At 39.2% G+C, this 22,529-nt stretch overlaps 1 long non-coding RNA gene across 6 annotated transcripts in view; it reads right to left on the reverse strand.

Annotated features, from left to right (window-relative positions):
* The window catches only part of LOC125752275 (uncharacterized), a 132,792-nt gene that overhangs the window by 13,164 nt on the left and 97,099 nt on the right, over nt 1-22,529 (reverse strand). For 4 of the 6 annotated variants that reach the window (XR_007401368.1, XR_007401375.1, XR_007401374.1 and 1 more), the window contains 3 exons: nt 16,075-16,483; nt 13,992-14,219; nt 10,687-10,879 (listed from right to left, as the gene is read on the reverse strand). This is a non-coding gene — a long non-coding RNA (uncharacterized LOC125752275). The remainder of the gene's footprint in view (nt 1-10,686; nt 10,880-13,991; nt 14,220-16,074; nt 16,484-22,529) is intronic. The other 2 variants (XR_007401372.1, XR_007401365.1) reach the window with 1 other exon arrangement.

A 22,529-nucleotide genomic window follows, 5' to 3' on the forward strand; every position in this document is an offset into this window, starting at 1 on the left:
GAGGGTACATGACTCTGAAACTGGAACCAGAGTTTGAACTGTGGCTTCACCCCTTTCTACATAAGGTAGGTTGAGTCATCTAACCTCTCTCTAAGCTTTAGTTTTCTCAGCAGGAAAATATGGATAATATACCTAGGGTCTTCCTTTAGGTATTCTTCTTATTGCTCTAAATTCCCTCCTGTTGAAATTGATGCCATTTTCTCCATCTTCCATTCTTATAGAAGCTGGGGGAATACTGCAAGTTTCTCATTCAATATTTTCCTCTAAAAATCAGATAATGGATACAGTGGTTGACTGAATGATCTCGCTAATTTCCTTTCACCAATGTATTTCCACATGCCAATGGACTGAGAAAACTCTGCCCAAACAAACAAACAAACAAACAAACAAAAAAACACAGCCATGGAGCACCTGGGTGGCTCAGTCTGTTAAGAGTCTGCCTTCAACCTGTTAAGAGTCTGCCTTCAACTCGGGTCATGATTCTGGGGCCCTAGGATCAAGCCCTGCATTAGGCTCCCTGTTCAGTGGGAAGTCTGCTTCTCCCTCTCCCTCTGCCCCTCCCCCTCTGCTTATGCACTCTTGCTCGGATGTTCATTGGAAAGAAATGAATTCCATTTCCTAAGAAGTTTGCAAGGCGGCAAGAGAGGAGTGGACTTACATCTTTGGAGTCTCATTCCTCTCCCTTCTTGGCTGCTCTCTTTCCCTGGAGTGCAAATGAGTGAAACCGTATATTGGTTTAGAGGTTCTGCTTGGGTAAAGGTTTAAGAGCCAATAAATCTGTCAGAGTAGATCTCAGGCTGAGCCAAGGTGAATAGCCTCACAGCAATTTTTTCAGAGCCTCAGGATACCAGGCAGCAGAAGCAGAGAGCTCATCAGATGCCTGCTAACCCCCTGCCCAGGAGCTGAGATATCACCCCACAGGAATATGAGGAACTTTTCCCAAAAAGTTGTGTTTACTGTGTGGTAAAATCCCTTGTCAAACAGCAGAGCACTCAGATTTAAAAAGCAATTACAGAAAAAAAAAAAAAGAGGTACATAAAAATCACAGGTCCTCTCAGTGAATTATCTGGTGGCTTGTAGATTCTAGGTGAACATTGCTATTCATTGTGGAAGGCACTTTGGTGGTATCACTTGCAACGTTTAATATATATGTCCTGTTTCAGCTCTCCACTTACAGAAATGTATGCTAAAGATAAACACAGAATCACTGGGTTGTCCATGGTGGCTTAATTTTTTATGTTTTGCACTTTATTTTTAATAACAAAAAAACAGAAGATATTAAAAATCTTATCAGGATACATTATACAGCTGAATGTTCTATACATACTCTGTATACTCATTTGGAAAGGTGTCTAAGAGCATGACCTTTGGAGCCTGAGCTCCAATAATCTGTATTTAGCTGTGTGACAGTGGACAAATCCCATCCTTATGGCTCAGTATGTTGATATATACAACCAGGATAATAGTAATATTTGAGCCATACAGTTATTGTGAACATCAAAATGAGTTAATGTATAAAGGGCTTGTAACAATGTTGGACTCACTGTCAGGTACAAAACTATTATTATGTTAGGTAATTATTTTAGTAACTAAAAAGGGCAAGCTAAGGCTAACTGCTTGGGTCTGGGCAATATACTTGTGGGGTTTGAGGTGAGAGTGAGCTTTCAGTTTTCATTTTATACCATTTGGATGGGCTACTGTGTACACAATAATCTCATTTCAAAAGTATACTAGTTAAGAGGACAGTTGTTCTGAAAGTTTGGCTTTTAATGGGGACTTTAAACAATCACACTTACTGATGGCCATATATTTAATGCATTAGGAACTGATTCCTGTGAGCAATCCCTTACATTTAATCCCCGACATCTGTAGTGCATTTTACACTCGGCAAAATGTTTTTATATTCATGAGTTCATTTAATCCAACTAACTGGATTATTTATGAATTCACTTAATCCCTGTGAAGTGAGTTTTCATATGTATTATTCCAAATAGATGAGTGGGAGAGAGTAAGAGTGGATTGTTTTTTTAATTTTCCTCTGCTCATGGCAAAGCTGGGCAGGCAACAAAATTGAAGCTTAGGGTGTTAAGGGCTTACTTATGATCAGATAGCTCCTGGGTAACAGAAATAGATGAAAAGCCAGGTTTCCCCAGGCAAAGCTCTTTCCAGCAAACCATAATTACCCTGTGGATTTACAATCCCATTCTCTGCATGAACACTATTAAGTATCTGGTTTGGCAGAAGGTGGGTTTCTAGTGGGTCAACAGGAAATAACAGCCAAAAAGAAAGTTCTCAAAGTTTATAAATAAAGCTTGTAACTACCTCAGGATAAAGATGACCAGTGACAACATATAGTTGGCTTCTGGGTATAGAACTCTCAAGTGGGATAATGCTGGTAAGGTAAGACTCTAGAATAAGAAACTAAACTGCTCAGTGATGGAACCAACAGTATAATTAAAAATAGTAGCTATAGGATATAGTGGAGGTCATTAAGACAATGAATACATTTAAAGCAATAGGCCAAATAGCCTGCTATCTACGTCATCTGTGGCAAGTTGCTTTTCCCTCTGGTTTTCTCACTTCTAAAGTGCCTCTATTCCATTTATCAGTCCATTCATTCAATAAATAGTGCTTTTTAGTGCTGGACACTGATTATACTAAGTTGGATGAGGTTTATAAGGTCATAGCCTTCAAGGAATTTACATTCTGGTGGGGGCAATAAACAGACAATAAACAGAATATATCAGATAGTAATGTGTCATCCATAGAATTAAAATAGGCTGGTGGGAAAGATAATGACTGAATACCCTAGGTGGGTGCCCAGGGAAGGATTTTCTGAGAAGGTGACATTTTAGATGAAAATAATAAGAAAGATGGAGCCATGTGTGAATGATAGAGAAGCTCATTGTAGGCAGAGGAAGAGCTAGTCGAAAGACTCTAGAAAGGGAATGAGGTTGGAGTTGTGAAAAACCAAGACTTGGCAGGCCAAAAGCCAGTGGATGTATTGTGCTGTAGTTACAGAGACTTTTAGAAGATTTTAAACTGACTTATGATCTGATTTGGGGTTCAAAAAAGTTTACTGTGGTTGCTATGTCCAAGGCTGGAAGCAGAAATACCAGTAAGAAGCCATTGTAGTCCATAAGAAACATGAGGTCTTTGTCTAAGGTGAGAGAGAAATGCATAGAACTGGACAGATTCAAGGTGTTTGCTGGAGTAGGATCCACAGTGTGTATATAAATGGCTTTTGTGAGTTGAAAGAGAAGAATCAAAGATCATTGTCAGATGTGTGACTTGAACAACTGGTGAGATTTTGGTGCCATTTTCCAAAATGGGAAGAAGGGAGAACCTAAGGGGTAGTGTGTGTGCAGGTAGCAGTAACTCTAAAGTTCTCTATTGGTCATGCTAAGCATATGAAAATGTTAAGCCAGCCACTAGAGTCAGGAGTTCTGGGAATACAACATAGTTAATGATAAATGTCTGGGAGTGATCAGCATAAAACTATGGGCTGGATGGAATCCCCTAAAGAGACTTAGAAGAGTGAGTATAGGATCCCAACAGTTTTACATCAGAGGTCAAGTTGAGAACCTGGACCAAAGGAGAATGGAAAGGGTGTGATAGGAGGTAGAAACAAAATAATGTGGTATCTAGGGAAACTTCAAGAAGCAGAAAACAATCCAGTGTTAGGCCAGGAAATGAAGAAATTTGATTCCACATATAGGAAATCTTGTTTAAATAACCAGGTATATCTACACCTATATGTTATTACAGCCCTTAAGGGCTTGGGGAGGAGCCCTTAATGATAGGTTTGCCAAGGGGTCTAGAGAGTTCCATTGAAAGTCAATAGACAGGAATTCCAATATGTAGAAAATCTGAAGCACACTCCTCCAAAAGATAAATAAACATGCAGTTTTAGCAGTCACTCCAACAAGGAGATTAATGTACTTCAAGATAAATGTAATAATCTTAATGCAGTAATCACACATTATAAGGAAATAAGGATTACATGTAAGTTGGCACTAGTCCAGAAGGCAAGTTTATCCATAGCTATCATATAACTATTAAAAATTTTCACTCCATAATTGATGTTTGGGTTTGTGGCACAACTTGAACAGTGTGTGTGTGTGTGTGTGTGTGTGTGTGTGTGTATATGTTATATGATATATATGTGTATATATAAATTATATGATATATATGTGTGTGTGTGTGTGTGTGTGTGTATATATATATATATATATATATATTTTATAGAACTGCCTTCATTTAGGAAAACTGTAAAGTTGATTAGGGGTAGAAAGAGTACTGTGAGGACATGAGTCAACACGAACCCAAACTTCTCTACATTGAAATACCTAAGGACTTAGTAATGGGGAAAGAAAAGGAAAAGACAATGCTAAGCAACGTGATAGGGAGGTGGAGTCCAACTTGCAGAAATAGCAGAAGGGGCTTTAGGAACCCCCATATCTAACGCTGGATTTCAATATAATTCTACACAAATACTTCATGTGCCTAGAGAAAAACCTGTAGGCATGGACATTTAGAAACTTCATAATGAAAAGGTTAAATCTTTATCCAATTTACTGGACAGTTGGCAAGCTATGTCCAGCTACACCAAGCTTCCAATCTGCACTTACTAACCTAACTTTTAAAATCTTAAGAGAAAGTTGAGAACTACTTGACATTTGAAGAAAGCCTCTAACATAATTAGGGACATCAAAACGAGAAAGGCAGAAAGGAAACTCAAAAGAGAAGTTTAATAAAACTATATTTAATGATCTCAGAGAGGTAAGCTATTTATTGTCAAAACAAGATCAGGATACTATTAAGAAAAAGGCAGAGATTAATTTTAGGATCAGAGAGTGTTCTTAGAAATTTATATGTGAGAGCTAAACTTATACAAATATAAAATTTGTAAAAGATTTGGAAAACAAGGAAATAACACCTTTTTGAAAAAATAGAGGAAGCCAGGAGGCCTAACATCCTACCAATAGGGTATGGAAGAGAAAAAGGTCAAGAGAAATATTGCAAGGACATTTTTGGACCTGAAGTACACGTACATCCATAATGAAAAAGCCTCCTGAACACCTAGTATAATGTATGAGAAAAGACACACCATGTCGTGTCCAACACTTTCCAACACTAGGAAGACAGTAAAAGTTCCAATAAGGGGGAAAAAACAGGTTACACTCAAATGACCAAGAGTAAGAATTTCCGTGACTGCTGTACCCAGCACTATCAAGACAGAATGCAAATGTTTTTTGATGTTTAAGATCTAAAAAAGTATTTGTCCACCCTGACCTTTTCTGAGAAACCTTCTCACGGATGGCTCCACCCAAAGCTAGAAGGTAAACCAAGAAAGAGGGAATGCTATCCAGAAAACCAAGAAAACCACCCAGGAGGGAGAGAAGGAAATCCTCTGGACAAGTATGACTAGTGGGCGTAAGGGTAGAAAGCACACAATCCAGGTGAAACCAGATAACAAGGGACCTATAGCAGAAAGAGCTTCACAAAAAGTTTCTAACTAATGATCCGCTAGGCTTGCTTACATAGAAAATTCCATCAAGGGCTGTGATGCTTGAGGTTGGGGGAGTGGATGCAGGAGCCCAACTCTGCCTTTTAGAATCTCACCATGCTAGTCAATTAATCTCCTTGTTTCACATTTCCCATCGATAAAATGGATCATAATGTACCTACCTCACTGAGTTTCTGTGAAAATTAAGTCAGTAACTATACTTAATGTGCTAGAAAACAGTGCCTTGAATATTATGCTATAGAAATCACTGGAAAGACTTAGCATGGATGGAGAAAACTAAATGCATTTTTTTTTTAAATGACCAAATTCTCAGCTCTAGGGAAAATACCTGAACAAGAATGGAAACATGGTAATAGGCTCCTTGGCTCAACAGTGACTTCCATTGTCAGGTAATACAAATATTGTCACAAACTGGAAAGATGGAGGAATGTAAACGGATATAAGAGACATAATTGTATCTACCATAATAAAATGTAAATAGAGGTAGCATTCTATTTTAGAATATGGAAATAAATATTAAAATGAAGGGCTAACTATGTTTAAATTACTCCTCAAAGAACAGGATGTGGTTAACTATAGCCATTGGCTACCGTAAATAATAAGTAAATACATTAAAAAAAAAAAAGGAGAAATAGGAGGACAAGGTGCTTTTATAGTAATTCCAGAACACCAATTACTGACAGGGGCCTCAAGGATAGAGGTCCATGGCACTATACACTAATAGTTTGCACTGCTAGGGAACAATGCAAGAGAAAAGCTACAGTCTCAGGATATTAGTCCCTTACCCTGGAAAGGGGCCTGCTGGGACAACTTAACAGAAGAGAACTTTTCCTTTTGAGCTCTATCACCTAGGACATGAGTTAAGATTGATTTGATACTACAGCCACTCTTAAAAAAAAAAAAAGAATTGGTTGGAAATCCTATTCTCTTAATGTCATCATAAATATATTTAAAGGTATAGGCCTAGATATATAAATTAAGGGATAAATATCCCTGTTGTGCTCTGAAAGTAAATAGATAAAAAGCTCTGTACCAAAGAATAGCCACAGAATGAGAGAGAAGGCACACAGGTTGTCAGCAGATGGATAAAGTTTAAGTGAAACCTGATTTTGTCTGAGCTCCATCTGATGTTTCAGAGCCAAGGCAAGCTCTGAGTGCCCTGATCACAGCCCTCAGGTATCCATGCTGGCTGGTGCTTTTCTACCTCAGTGACTATCTCTGGGGCTTGCTCCCATCCCTGGCTAGGCTGCTCTGGGGGTACTCAGGCCCCACACTGTCTTTAAGGGCTGAATAAAACCACAAGACTAGCCAGCAAGGAGGAAGTCTCTTTATTAGGCATGTTCCTCTCTGGGGGACAGGTATGTTTGGCTTTCAATGAATGAACTGAAATTTCCACAGCTGAGCCAAAGATCACTGCTCCAGAAACCCAGAGGGAGACCTGGGGGTCTTGTGTTTTCTGTTGTATCTTGGCAACACTTCCTTGTGCTGCTGACCCATAGCAGAGATCCCGCTGCTTTGTGATGGGCCTTGAGGCAATCATATTTCCAGCTGTGTCAAGAAGAAACCGTGTGATAAAGGCATAGGGACCCCTTGCTTGGGTCACAGAAACACCAAGGCACCCCCTGAGCATGAAATCCTACTCAAAATATAAGTGAATACACTGTTTTATGGCAGCCATATAGGAAGTGAGGTTTTTTTGTTTTTTGTTTTGTTTCGTTTTAAGAAATGGAATATGCCTACAGATAAATTTTTTTTAGATCATCTGAAATTCTGATTAAGTGGCCTTGGGTGTATAATGCCCATGGCTTTTGGTGCTTTCAACAATAAGCAGGGGCTCTGAGATTTGGGTTTTAATTCCTTTAAGCATGTCTCAATAAAACTGATTCACAGCAGCCATTTTTTTGTAGAAAGAATTTGAGTTTATTTTCTCACCTTTTCTTTCTGAAGCTGGTGTTATGGTAAAAAAGAAGGGAGACTGAGGCTGGGAACAAACATTTATGAAGTGTCCATTATGTGGGCAAGTTATTATTCTAGCACAATGCCCAGTACAGAATCAATTTTAAACATGAAGAGGCTGGAGCTCAGTTGAAAATGCCTCAAATCACAATACTAATGAGTAGTAGAGGTGAGATTAAAATGAGGTTCTCCTGACTCTGCAATTGATGCCCTTTCCATTACACCATGGTCCTTCTCATAAATCCAAGCAGAATTTTGTTTTCTTTTCTGTGCTGCCACTAACAAAGATGTCGCAATCCATCTATTCATGGAAGTCATGTAAGACAGTCTCGTAATTTCCAACCGTGAGAGTGAATGCATTTGTCTCTACTTTATCAATTAAGGTTCCTGCTGCGACATGTGTCTCTATTTTGCCAAGTATTTAAAAATCTCCATTATGCATTGCTTCTCACCTTGCCCAGTAAAAGTTGGCAAGCACTGTTATCCTCACTTAATAACTCCCGTTACCCAGGGAATAGCCTGGATTAGAAGTGATGATACCCAAAGCTCATGGATAAGCACTCTCAGTCTCCTGTCTAGACTCAATGAATAATTCAGAGGTCTAGTTGGTGGAAATCCAGTTAGGAATCTGGCAGATATGACGACTTCAGAGGTGTGGCATCTGGGACACTATTCTTGCCTCAGTTTCCTTCTAGTTCTCTGTTTCTCCTTAGGGGCAATCATCTAATTCCCCTATCCTTTAAGAGTTGTTATATAATACAAGAGTCTGGTCCTAGCCCTCTCCTTGGTTATTCTCTTTGTTCACTCCACCGAAAACTATGGGAGCTCCCACTACTTGTGCATATCAATTGCCTGTTGGCCTTCAGGCCTATTTCTGGTTCTTTTCGTGTTCTCTTTATTATAGGCTCCCTTGCCCTCTAGCATCTGGTTACTTTCAAATTACGGGTAGTATGGTGTAAAATTGGAGGAGGAAGAAGAAAGAAAACCAGATGGTTCTTCTACTCTCTCTTCCCCACTTCCTGTGGAGCTTCAGGCCTCAGACCCCAGATGGTCACCTCTCCGGGAAGCCCCCCTAGTGTTGTTCTTCCTCCTGCCAGAGAATGTGGTCCCTTCCTCCATGGTCCCTCAAGCCCCAGGGGTGATGGCAGCTTCCATGTGAGGCAATGAGGGTTACCTCATTGTTCCCTGTTTGGCTTTTCAGCTTTTCCATCACCTTCTGTATTAAATCTCGTCTGCTTCAAAGAGGTAGAGGGTGTTTTCCTTGCTCTATCCTGACTGACATAGACAGCATTCTTAGGTACAAGCTATAGGAACAAAACCTGACATGTTGGCAGGAAAGGAACTTGTCCCAAAAGATATTGGAGAGATCAAGGAATCTCTGAGAGGACAATGGAAAAGAGCAGTACTCAAAAATATCCAAGTAGAACTTGTTCAATGAAGCCACACTTTGTGCATGGGGTTGTACCATGTGTGCTACCAACACTGGATGCTGGAAACTCATTCAAATTGCTGTCTCTGCTACCATCTGTCAACACAATCAATTCTGGCATTTCCTCCTTCATGACATGAGCTTCCAATTTAAGGATATGTCTGATTGGCAAAGTACAGGTCATGTACACACCCGTGGATGCAAGTTTATGTGACCTTTTCAGTTCCCATCATGAGAGATGGGCTCTTTATAGGCAGCAGAATAATTTAAATATAAGGATTTGGGTGCTGAGTGGACATTTTAGTTTGGACAGCCAATTAAACAAGGATTCAGATGTAAGTGATTTATTTGGGAGTTAAACCCCTGAAATCACTGGTAAGGAAGTCGGGGAAGTAAGAGAAGAAGGCAAAACAGCCAATGGAGGGTAAATTATCAATCGAGTTATTGCTATAGAGTAATTAGAACAAATTCCTCAGAGGGCAGAGGATGTGGGGCAGCTGGGGTGGGACTTAATTCCCTATCACTGTGTGGCTCCCGCCCTGAATGTGGCCTTAGTGGCCCTTATTAGCTAGAGAAGATTTTCAGGCAAATAAATGCTGGGGCTGACTGTTGAAAGTTGGACAGGTGTGAGCTAGAGAGCTAGGGGAGAGATGATAGGGCAGGATGCCAGATGCATCTCCTGCAGGGCACAGGGTAAGTAGCAAATGTTCACTCGGAACTATTTTTGCATTGAACATACAATGTTGGATGAGAGAGAAGCATTTCTGGCCTCCTTAAGCTGGTGCTCTTATGAGTCAGACACATGAACAATGAATAGGCAAGTGGGACAAGAGCAATAATAGAACAGCCTCGGGAGCTAGGGCTAGATTTCTGGCTTGTGAGACCCAAGAGGATGGGGACAGCACCCTACTCACTTCTGAATCCCCATTGCTTTGAAGGTAATGATTCAATATGTATTTTCTGGCCCAGTAATGAACTGTTGGACACAGCAGTTCACAGACAGTATTCATTGTCTCTATTTCCTTACTATAACCCGACAAGGGAAGTGTGTCCCCATTTTACAGGGAAGAAAGTTAAGGCATTCATCCTTACTTCTATCCCAGCTTTGAAGTATTTTCTCTAAACGGTTTACCTATCCAGTGTACCCCATTTCCCTACAATTGCAAATGGCAACTCTTCCTTGTATATTCTCATGAGCAGGGTTCTTTGGGAGCAGGAACTATGTCTGTTTTTGCACTGTATGCCCAGCATCCAGGCTAGTGCTGACATGTTCTAGATGTGTAAACCTCATTTACACTGATTATTTTCTGAAGGGCTTGAATAAATAAGGTTCAGGGGTGCTGAGTAACTTGACAGGTCAAAACTCTGCAGCCTGACCCCCAAATACCTCTGGTGTTTTGCTGAGCATTACACAACCTAGCTGTCTGTCAAACTAGAAGATTGCTATTTTAAGGTCAAAATAATTGGGCAGGAGATATTTAAGAACTTGCCATAGTATCACCATGAGGGATGACCAAGCACAACCGTAGACCTAAATAGAGAAGGTTCCTAGAGGACAATGCCTCACTCCCAAAGCCTTGGCTGAATTGGAAAATCTTTAACATTCCCCGTAGATTTACATTCTAAGGTTTTTAACTTAATCTCTAGGCAGAAGTAAAATTGTTCACTCCAGCACCAATAACCAATTAACCTTATTACCTTACTATTCCAAAATAATTTTAAAATGTTGGAAATAAAGTACTTAAAGGAACATGAAAGATATATCCAGTACCTTAAGACACTGTGGAAGAGTCACGTCAGATATACATGGAGCCACATTCAAAATGAAGAGGAAGAGGGACACATCTGCCTTAGTTATGTTTTTATTCTCCATTTTTGCAACACAAGGAAGGGTCATCGATCCTCCATGCATGCACTTTCCTGTTTCCTCAATTCTAAGCAGCATGGAATTAATAACTAGTAGCCTGGGAAGGGAAAGGAAGGGGGGAGATGTTTACAGACATTACAGTGTACACATCCTGATTTTAAAGTGCTAAAATGTGGCCACCAAGAAAGTCCTAGGATTAAAAAAAAAAAAAACAACATGCCAATTAAATATAAAATCTCTAAGTGGTATTAATGGAAAGCCTATATATATATTTTGTCCCAATGAGACTATCAGATATAACTAAAAATGGGAACAATAAGAAGAGGTTTCAATTACAATTTTGAGAAGGTGAATACACATTTTTAATTTCTTGGGAGTATGTAAAGTATTTGGATTGGTTTCTGAAAAACTACTAATTTGAAAAATTATTCACCAATCAAAAGTTACATACATAATAATGCAGGTGCTTTGAGAGTCAGTGTGAACTTTCTTGGTAAACACTGAAGCAGGATCTAATTTCTACTTTAGCTCTTTTTCTTCTGGGAAAAAGTATGCCCATGCCCAACAGCTTTTAAATGGACATCAATACAGCCTATCAGATTAATAGTTAATCAGTTATCCCTTTGACTGATCACTGCTTTGGAAACTCAGAAGTGAACATTGGGTTGTATTTCACCTGGTTCTCACCACTTCCATAGGTTCCAGCAGAGTGTTGCCACAGTATTCATCGATAGGGTTAAAATGGCAATTAAAACCAAAACTCCCTTGTCAAAGAATCTGCATTTCACAAACTATACCCCAAGATGTCACAATGAGAATCGAGAGCAGGGCAAAGACATTGAGTATATATATTTCAAATTAAGAAAAGGTATAAAAAAGAAAATATGGGGCCCTGATACTCTATTGCCCCTTCTTCTAAGCCCTAATCAGTCCCAGAGCCAGATGCAACCTCAGAACCCATCTTAACACATTTCTACAAAAAGCCCCTCCAGATGATTGGAAACAGAACTTAAGATAGAATTATTTGCCTCCATCACTGAGGACTGAATATTTCAAGCCATAGCTACCTCCCATATATATTGAACCCTGGCTACACTGAGCTATTCACCCATCCTTGAGTGTACCATGCCACTTCAAGCATTTGTGTCTTTATTATGTTCCCTCTACCTGGAAATATCTTTTATCTACTCTTCTAGCTGTGGAAACCTTATTTTTAAAAAAACAAAGATTTTATTTATTTGAGAGACAGAATGAATGAGATCACAAGCCAGGGGAGGGGCAGAGAAAGAAGCAGAGTCCTCGCTCAGCAGGGAGCCCAATGTGGGGCTCAATCTCAGGACCTTGGGATCATGACCTGAGCTGAAGGCAGACACCTAACTGCCTGAGTCACCCAGGTGCCCTGGAAGCTTTATTTATTCTTTGAGGCTCTATCCAACAATTGCCACTTTAGTTTATAATTGTTTAGCAATTATAATCTAGCAAATAATGATAATCATTATCATCATTATATAGAACACTCATATATACATAAAAAAATTTCAGCCCAAACCCAAAGCTCAAGAGGAAAATGATTAGATTTATGAACTGGAATTCCTTTTCTTATTTCTTTTTCAAACCTATAGCTTCTCCTACAAAGTGAGTCAATATATAAAAGTTTAGTGTAAACCTGAGTTTCTACTGTAAAATGTTTACCAAGGATAGAAATTGAATCATAACACCATTTTGTCCTGAGCTACAGCAACTTCTATCAAAGCAAAACTTCTTTACAGGAACTTCAGAAGTTACCAAATGTTCTAGTTCAATCATTCATTCCCAGGGCTGGGCTGATTCCCAGAATCATAAGGGGAACTCTTAAAGAATATTGACCTGTGAAGTAGCATCTTTGGGAAGTGATTCCCAAGAATTAGTTGTATAAAAGTTCTAGGTGAACCACCAAGCTGACTGTCTGAGCTGGGAATACCAGAAAGTGTTGCTTATAACTACACATCAAGGAACAGAAATATTTGGATACACAATATTTGGACTCCATTGAAGCAGGGACAATACTGGCAGTTCACTCATTCTGCTCTTTTGGCATGTGGCTATGGGAGAAAAAAGACTGCTAAAAATTTCAACAAATTTCTGAAAAGCAAAATATTGTCTTAAAACAAATGTCTTGGGGCAGCCTGGGTGGCTCAGCAATTTAGTGCCGCCTTCAGCCTAGGGCGTGATCCTGGAGACCTGGGATCGAGTCACCTGTCAGGCTCCCTGCATGGAGCCTGCTTTTCCCTCTGCCTGTGTCTCTGCTTCTGTGTGTGTGTGTGTGTCTCATAAATAAATAAATAAAATCTTTAAACCAAAACAAAACAAAACAAAACAAATGTCTCATGGTTGTCTTCAACCTGAACAGGAGAATATTTGGAGAACATACTTTGTTAAAATTCTATTTGATTTATCTAACAACGAAGAATCACTGTTTGTCTTCCATGTCAATTGCCAAAAGGGCTTGGTTTTTAAGACCTCTGTTACACAATGACCTCATCTCCCTAAATGAGGGAAGAACTTGGATATATTCAAAGAAATATAAATTTACAGTCATAGTGTCTTTAAAAATTAGAATCCTTGCATGTCTAATTTACAGCTGGCTTGGGGCTAACCATAAAGCGAGATTCCAATCTAGTAGACTGCATTAATTGGATATTTTCTGACAATTCTCTAGGTGCTACTCTATGGGTAATCCATACATATCTGGTGATTAGTCACCTGTTAATGTTCTATTTATGCATGCCCCAGTGGGAACCAATTGGATGTTGTGGATACAAGTGAAAGAACTGAATCAAACTCTAATAAGTAAATAATAGGAGGAATGCATTGGACTCTCAAGCACCACATTAAGTTCCACATAGCCTTTTATGTCATGTGGCTGGCAGGTAATGAGAAGGACACCTATATGCATTAAGAGGAATATCTGAAATTCCTTTGAATTCATGCATCTCCTTTCTGTGCCCTATCTTTGCATTTGAGAAGTAAGCTTAGAGACCAGAATACAAACTCAGAGTCCAACCAAGCAAAGGTAGACTTCCACCATCCCTGTAATCAGTCAATTTGCTTTGCAGTTAAGATATATTTGACAGTTCACATAGAAATTAATTTAAAAACGCATGGCTGTGCTCTAACATTTGTTGGGTTTCCCACATAAGTATTATTTTGACGTGAAGTTGCATACTTACATTCAACTGGGCAACTGAGACAATCTGGCTAATTTTCCATGTTTTCTCTGCAGATATGCAGTGCAGGTAACATCCAAAAGGACAGAATTTCTTGGAGGAGATTGTCTTTTCCAAAAATGGCCACATTAATATTCCAGTCCTCTACATTCTTGCAGAACTTGCCCACTAAGAGAAGTAGACTCTAAGTTTCTCTCCCCTTCTTGGTCCTGGTGATGTTTTGTGACCACCCTAAGAGAACATGGAGAAAAGATATTGTGTGACTTCAAAGGTTAGGGTGTAAGAGGTGCTATAGCTTGAACCTCGCCCTTTTTTGGGACCTTCACTTTTGGGAGACAAGCAGCCACATGGAGGTGCCACATATTGGTACTGCAGCCACAGCCAGAATCCACTGCCAACCCAGGAGTGCCCCTTCAGATAATGCTACTCTGCAGGCTTCTAATTCTACTTCTTAACTGTGCTTGATGCCAAATACAAGGGATATAATGTCCCCACCAAGCTCCACCAAAATTGCAAGCCTATAAGCGAAATAAACACAGTCATTATCTTAAGCTACTGTTTTGGAGTCTCTTGTTCTATACCAGCTGGAATACTTCTGTCACTAGTTAAAGTCACTTTTCACCAGGAAAACAATTTAACAATCAATTAGTAATGATTCATATATTGTGATATAGGATTCTCTCATAATAACTGCCTTGTATCCTTTATGCATTTGGTCACTATTTGGCCAACATAATGTGAAAGCTATGCTTGATTCACTTGGGCATTGTAAATTCTCTCTTAAAAAGTTATAAAATACATATTCATAAAAATTCACATTTTACAGATTTTTAGTAAAAAAGAAACAGAATGTCCTACATCTTTCTGAGGTTCTCATACAAAATCCAAATCCTTCTCCACCCAAACATCTTAGATTTTTCCCCTCTAGGTCATTAGTTTCTTTTTATCATGTTAAAGTAAGCCTAATGATGATAATTATTATCAAGCTATGAATATGATGGTTGTTACCATTTTCTATGTGCCAGGCAATGAGGAATATGGGTAGCTGGAAATGATATGATGGGAGTATTTATACCACAGACATTGGCAAATACAAAGAATCAGGGCTTTTGTTTTGGGAAAACCAGTTGTTAAATTTACCATCAGAGACCCTGTTTCTCTTTGCTTATTAATACCTCTCCAGAACCTAGGACAGTGTGCAGCAAATGTAAGCTTCTCAAGTGGTTGTTGAACAAATGAGTGTCACAGGCTCAGACAAAATTCCAGCTGTTGCACTTCTAAAATGAATGTGACCTACCAGTTTTATGAACGAGCATGCTTCTAAAATGCAGCTTCTAATTATTCTTTGTTTTCAGGCATTTCATTTGGATAACTACTCTCTCTGTAGGTCACCGGAGCCAGTGACACAGTTGAAGTGTTCAATTCACAGAGAGACACAGTTGGCCAGCAGTCAACTTATCATGGTGAAAATGAATTCAAACCTCATAACCAAAAAGTATCATCCTTCTCATCTCTCTTACCAGCTTTTGTAATACTCAAATGTTTTTTCAGGAGTGACCTAGTCAAGAAAAAAATTAAAAGGAACATATACAGAAGTCCACATGTACTATGGGTATATGTGCGCATGCACGCACATGTGGCATATGTAGACCTTTTTGGATAAATCTACATACATAATAAATACCTTCTTTAAATAAAAATGGTAGGAGGGTTGGTGGGAGATGGAGAAGAATGTGTGAATAATGAAATATAAAAAGGAGAGCAACCCAGACCTTGTCAGAGGAAAGAAATCATATCTGCAAAATGGTTGCCTCCAAAATTAACTACTCAGATAAATATACGCAACATATGCACTTCAGGCCTAAAACACCCAAGGCAATGTGGTAACGATCAGGTAGGGGACAAGAGCTTTCCTAAAGAGCCAAACTACGGACATTATTTAACCATCATAACCTGCTCCAGGTTTCAGGTCATTGACAATAATTATGATTTGTAGAATGATAAATGTCTATATGGCACTTCCCCAAATTCCATCTCTGTTTAAAATGCAAATGCTTTCCAAAGCAGATTTATCTTTTCAATTAACCTTCTCATGGGTTCCAAGAAAATCTTTGGGGGCAGGCTGGATATGAGGAGATGAAGGATAGTGGTATCAGTATTGATTATCCTTTAAGGCTTATCCCTTCCAATGTTGGCCTAACACACAGGCATCTAGTTGAATTCTTTCTTCTTTCCTTTATTTTCTTGCAGTTCCAGAAAATGTTAGAAATCTTTTGTTTCTATGAAAAAAAACTCATTAGGGTACTATAAATAATGGTGTAGCTTTGGTAAAATTCATACATCACCACTGGAAAGCAGATATTCTCTGATTCCTTGCTTTTGGGATTTATCAATAATTTCCACCACTGAAAACACAGCCATCATTCTGGTAGCATTTCCAAAAGCAAAGGCTCTGGAGAAATCCATGCAAGTCAGGAGAAAGCTTTGTATTCCCCCTGTAGAATTCAAAGAGGATGAATTAAAGGGAGTGTCTAAGAAAATTTCTAGCATTACAAAGCCTTTTCAGATCAGCAAAATAAATTAACTTACCAAGAAATCTTAAATGGAAGAGTAGAAAAATCAAATCAAAGCAGGGCACAATGTGAAAATCCAAGGATGAATTAAAATTAGAAAACCTGTTCGTATAATTCACTAAATTAGAAGTCAAAAGAGAGAACCAACTTTCTCCTCCTTCGCATTCTATCCCCCTTCTCATCCTTTTGCAAATAGTTTATTCCAAAAGCTATTAGCTAGGTCCCAAAAGAAGTGAGCATATGGTGTGAACATAGCATGCATGGGGAGAGGGCAGAGGTGGTGGACCAAAGATTGATTTTACTCAAGGGTTTGATCACACAGGTAACTATATTAAAGATAATAGAAGGCAGATTTTTTTACTCCTAGAGAAGGGAGTTATAAACATGGAAAGGGAGAAAACTAGAATAAACCTATGTTGAACCTATGTTGAACTGGAGTAAAAGTATATAAACTCAGGGTTTCAATGGATGGATGGATGGATGGATGGATGGATGGATGGATGGACAAATCAGAAGATCAGACATAAATGTACACATAAGCATACATACATTTCTCTAGCTCAGTCCACTAAGAGGGACTTAGAAGCAGTGACCCCCAAAGAGTAGTCAACATGCCAAGATGCCTGAGGACCCTGGAAGAAGTAGAGAATCAACAGCCAAATAAGAAATAGGCTCATTTTACTCTCTGATATTCAGACAAAGCTTGGAATGTTGTGATCAGAAGTACACTTAAGGAACAGATTCCTGGGACAATCCAGAAGGTCCTATGATTAACAGCTAAAGGAGATGAGATTTAATCTATTGAAGAATTAAGGGAAATATAAAAATGCTCTTCAAATTTCCAATGGCTGTCACAAGACAGAGAGATCAGGTTCATTATCTCAGGGGTTCCAAAAATAGAACAAGGACCAATGCACAGAAATTTCCCAGATAGCATCTAGGCACTAGAAAAACTATTCCAACAATTAGACTTGCTCCACAAAGGAGGAGGAGGTGAAGCACGCTTATAGGTCTTCCCTCGGAGGCTTCTAATGACTCATCAGGACTGTTGCAGTGTAGATTCCAGCCATGATAAAGAACTGTACTAAAGGGACTCTGAAGACCTTGTAACTCAAAATGAGACCCATGGACCAGCAGCACTGATATCACCTGGAAGCTTAATAAAAGTACAGATTGTTGCTCCCACCCCTAGATGTAATGAATTAGAACATGTACACTAAAGAGTGAGAAGCAGACCTTTAAGATATCTTCTCACTCTCAAGTTTCTCCACTTAGCTTTTCACAATCTCCTTTGGCTACTCCTCTTTACCTTGCATGACCTCCTAAATATCCATTTAATAATTAGTTACTAAAGGCAGGAGGCCTGAGGATGATTTAGGATAGAATGGATATAATGAGCTTCCAAATTATTATCATCTGATAAATGATTATACAGTTGGCCACTGAACAATGCAGAGGTCAAGGGCACCAACTCTCCACAGTTGAAAATCCATGTGCAACTTCTGACTCCCTCAAAACTCCATGGATAGCCTGTTGACTGGAAGCCTTACTGATAAACAGCAAATGCATATTTTGTATGTTATCTGTATTATATACTGTATTCTTAAAGTGAGCTAGAGAAAATGTTAAGAAAATCTTAAAAGCAAATACATTTATAGTACTATAAAAAAACATCTGCATATAAGTGGACTGGTGCAGTTCAAACCTGGGTTGTTCAAAGGTCAACTATTTTCCTTATTGGTGGGAATTTGGGGGTAAGAAGTGGTCCCATTGAAGGTCAGTGGTAGATAAATGGGTGTGAATGCAGTCATGTCTACTCTCTGTGGGCCCAGTGAATGAGAATGTATGAAAACTCTCACTTTCCTCTAGATTCTCATTCATTAGGCCCATACTCCGGAGAGCAATTTTAGGCTGCTGTCAATTCTGTAGGACTATGTGTAGAAGGGAAAACAGCATTCTCCCATCCAAGCAGCATATGTGCCTGCATTAGTCCTATCTTCCAGGATAGTCCTACTCTTGTAGAGACATAAACTTCCAACTTTCAACAGCTGATAGTCTAAAACTTCAAACAAAGAGTGGAAACATAATCAGACCTTATGTATAAGACAAGAACCAGGGAATTTAATTACTACTGGTTGTTAAATGGTGGCATACCAAGCCTCACCTCTTGGGCAGCTTCATCATCTTCCAGTCCAACTCATAATAAGTTAGGCTGGAGAACAACCAACTGTTTCCAGGGCTCCTCCTTGACACCACACTTTCCTGGCTTTCCTTGTTACCTCCACCTAGAATATATTTCAAGATGTGTCCTTACCTGCACTATCTCTGCTCAACCTTTAAGACTCAGCTCAGGATGCATCTGCTCCTCCAGAGAGCACTCCTTCCCTCCAGGTTGCATCACATGCGGCCCATTTGGGTTCTCACAGCACCCTGTATCACCCGAGACCAGTGCTGTCCAATAGAAATACAACAGGAGCCACACTAATTTAAATTTTCTGGTAGTACAGTTTTTAAAAATGAAAACAGATGAAATTAATTTTAATTATTTTTTTGGTAAGGAAGAAGTTAAACAGTCACCATTTGTAAATGACATGACATTATACATAGAAAAGCCTAAAGATGCTACTAAAAACTATTCAAAGAATTCTATAAGGTTGCAGGATACAAATACCTAGATATCAGTTGCATTTCTGTACACTAACAAGGAAGTAGCAGAGAATGAATATAAGTAAACAACTCCATTTACAATTGCAACACAAAGATAAAATATGTAAGAATAAGGAGGTGAAAGACCTATGCTCTGAAAATTATAAAACATTAATGAAAAAAACTGAAGGTGACACAAACAAGTGTAAAGATATTCCATGCTCATAGTTTGGAAGAACCAATCTTGTTAAAATGTCCATACGACCCAAAGAAATACACAAATTCAGAAAAGGCCCTATCAAAATACCAGGAGCATTTTTCACAGAACCAGAACAAATAGTACTGAGATTTGTATGGAACCACAAAAGATACCAAATAGCCAAAGCAGTCTTGAGAAAGAACAAACCTAGAGGTTCCACACTGCCAGATTTAAAGATATACTAGACCTCTAGTATCAAAACAGTATGGAACTAGCACAAAAACAGACATGTCAATCAATGGAACAGAATAAAGAGCCCAGAAATAAACCCACAATTATAGGGTCAATTAATCTATAATAATGGAGGCAAGAATATACAAGGAAAAGACCGTCTCTTCAATAAATGGTGCTGGGAAAACTGGACCATTTTCTTATGACATACAAAACAGTAACAAAACACAAACCTCAAAATCAATTAAAGACCTAAATGTGAGACTTGAGACCATGAAAGTCCTAGAAGAAAACATAGGCAGTCATCTTTTTGACATTGGTCTTAGGAGACATACTAGAAAAATGTGCTAAGGCAAGGGAAACAAAAACAAAAATAAACTACTGGGACTATACCAAAATAAAATTATTGTGCACAGCAAAGGAAACCAACAAAAAAGAAATTTTTGCAATGGTATTTGCAAATGATATACCTGATAAGGGTTAATATCCAAAATATAAAGAGAACTTATATACTTGGCACAAAAAATAATCTGATTAAAAATGGAGAATATGAAGAAACATGTCTCCATAGAAGACATACAGATGGCAACAGACGCAAGAAATGATGCTCAACAGCACTCATCATTAGGGAAATGTAAATCAAAACCACAATGGAGTATCACCTTATACCTGTCATAATGGCTAGAATCAAAAAGGCAAGAAAGAGCAACTGTTGGTGAGAATAGGTAGAAAAAGAAGCCCTCGTGCACTGCTGGTGGGAATCTATACTGGTGCAGCCACTGTGGAAAAACAGTATGGAGGTTCCTCAAAAAATTGAAAATAAAAACACCATAGGATCCATTAATTCCACTGTTAGGTATTTACCCAGAGAAAAAGAAAAGACTAATTTGAAAAGATATAGGTGCCTCTATGTTTGCTGCAGCATTATTTACAATAGCCAAGATAGGGAAGCAACCCAAGTGTCCATGGACAGATTAACAGCTAAAGAAAATGTAGTGTGTGTATATAGCAACAATACGGATGGTCCTCGAGGGTATTAAGTGAAATAAGTCAGAGAAAGACAAATACCATATGATTGCAGTTAAATATGGTGTCTACAAAAAAGGAACAAACAAACAGTAGAAATAGACCTATAAATAGAACTAACTGGTTGCCAGAGGGGATGGGCAAAATGGGTGCAGGGGAGTGGGAGGTTCAGGCTTCCAGTTATGGAATGAATATGTCACAAGGGTATAAGCTACAGCATAGGGAATATGGTCATAGTATTGTGATAGCATCCTATGGTGACGGAGGGAAGTTGTACTTGTGGTGAGCACAGCGTAACACAGACTTATTGAATCATTGTGTTGCTCACCTGAAACCCATGCAACATCGTGTGTCAACTATACTTCAATAAAAAAAAAAACTGTATTATGTATTTTATTTAACCCAGCATACCCAGAGTGTTATGGTTTCAATAGGTAATCAAGACTACCCTGGTCATTATTAGAGATTTTGTGTTCTCTTATCAAACCAAGTCTTAAAAATCCAATGTGTATTTTATAGAGAGGGAATATCTCAATTTAGTCTCAGCAGCTACATGTGGCTAATAGGGACTAATCAGACTGCCCAGTCCAAACTGAAAGAATCTGGGGTGCCTGGGTGGCTCAGGCGGTTTGAACGTCTAACTCCTGATTTTGGCTCAGCTCATCTCAGGGTTGTGAGATGGAGCCCAGCAGTGAGGTTCAGTGCTGGGTATAGAGACTGCTTAAGATTTTAAGATACTCTCCCTCTGCCCCTCCCACGCACCCATGCGTGCTCTAGCTCTAAAAATAAAAATAAAAACCTGAAATAATCTACTTACAGGTTTGCCTTCCCTACTAGAAGGTAAGCTACTCAACGGCAAGGTCCACATGTGTCCTGTCAGTGCTCAGCATGCCCTGAGCCCTCAGTAAACGTTTGCTCAACTGAAGTGACCCGATGGTATTCTGAGAGAAGGTGGAATTTCAGCAGCTGCTCAAATTAAGAGCAGCTTTACAGGTACTTATAATAATTATGATGAGAGGAATAATAGCTAATATCTTTGTCTTGGGCCATGTTCTGTGTTCTTTAGATGCATTAGCTCATTCATCCTCACAACAACCCCATATACTATGTACCATTATTACATCTACTTTATGGATAAAGAAACCTACCCCCAATCATCTAGCTGCTAAGTGGAAGAATGAGGACTTAAAGAAATCATTCTAGAAAAACAAAGGACATGGCCACTAAACACACACACACACACACACACACACACACACACAATAAATAAAAAGTTGGAAAGAAACTATATTTGCAGACGTGATAACCCCGCCCCAATAGGTAAGCTTCTCTGGAGTCTCCTTTACCAGCCCCCACAGCATCTTTTCCAGGGCTCAGTGACCTGCTGCGTTTTGCCTTATCCAGGGGGGACCTATCTCCAAGGGTTTGAACCAGCCTTTCCTGTCTTGAAGTTTAGTATCTCTCATATTTGTCTCCTAAGTTGTGCGCGTTCTCCCTCTTGTGTCAAACCGGCAGAGCTTTTCACCAACTTTAGTGAGTCAAATAACCTTTCTCTACCTCAACTTCTTGTAGGATATGGAGGGACAGAGGGAGATAAATTGTTCCCCTGCACCTGCTGTCCCCAGAGGGCCTGGCGACCCCACTGCCGTGGCCACTGGGCGAGGGAAGCAACCCTTACTGATATGTGTACTTTTGTTTAAGGCAATGAGGTTAAACTGTACTTAAGAAAAATGATGCAGATTTCAAATTTGGCAAGGGCGGCGGTGGGTGGGAATGGGTGGTGATGTGTGTCCAACGATTCCATTATCTCTAAGCCACAGAAACCAGAACCACATCTGGCAAGGAAACACAGGCGGAGAGGTAAGA

Source organism: Canis lupus, chromosome 1, assembly GCF_003254725.2.
Source record: "Canis lupus dingo isolate Sandy chromosome 1, ASM325472v2, whole genome shotgun sequence".
Classification (NCBI taxonomy): Eukaryota; Metazoa; Chordata; class Mammalia; order Carnivora; family Canidae; genus Canis; species Canis lupus.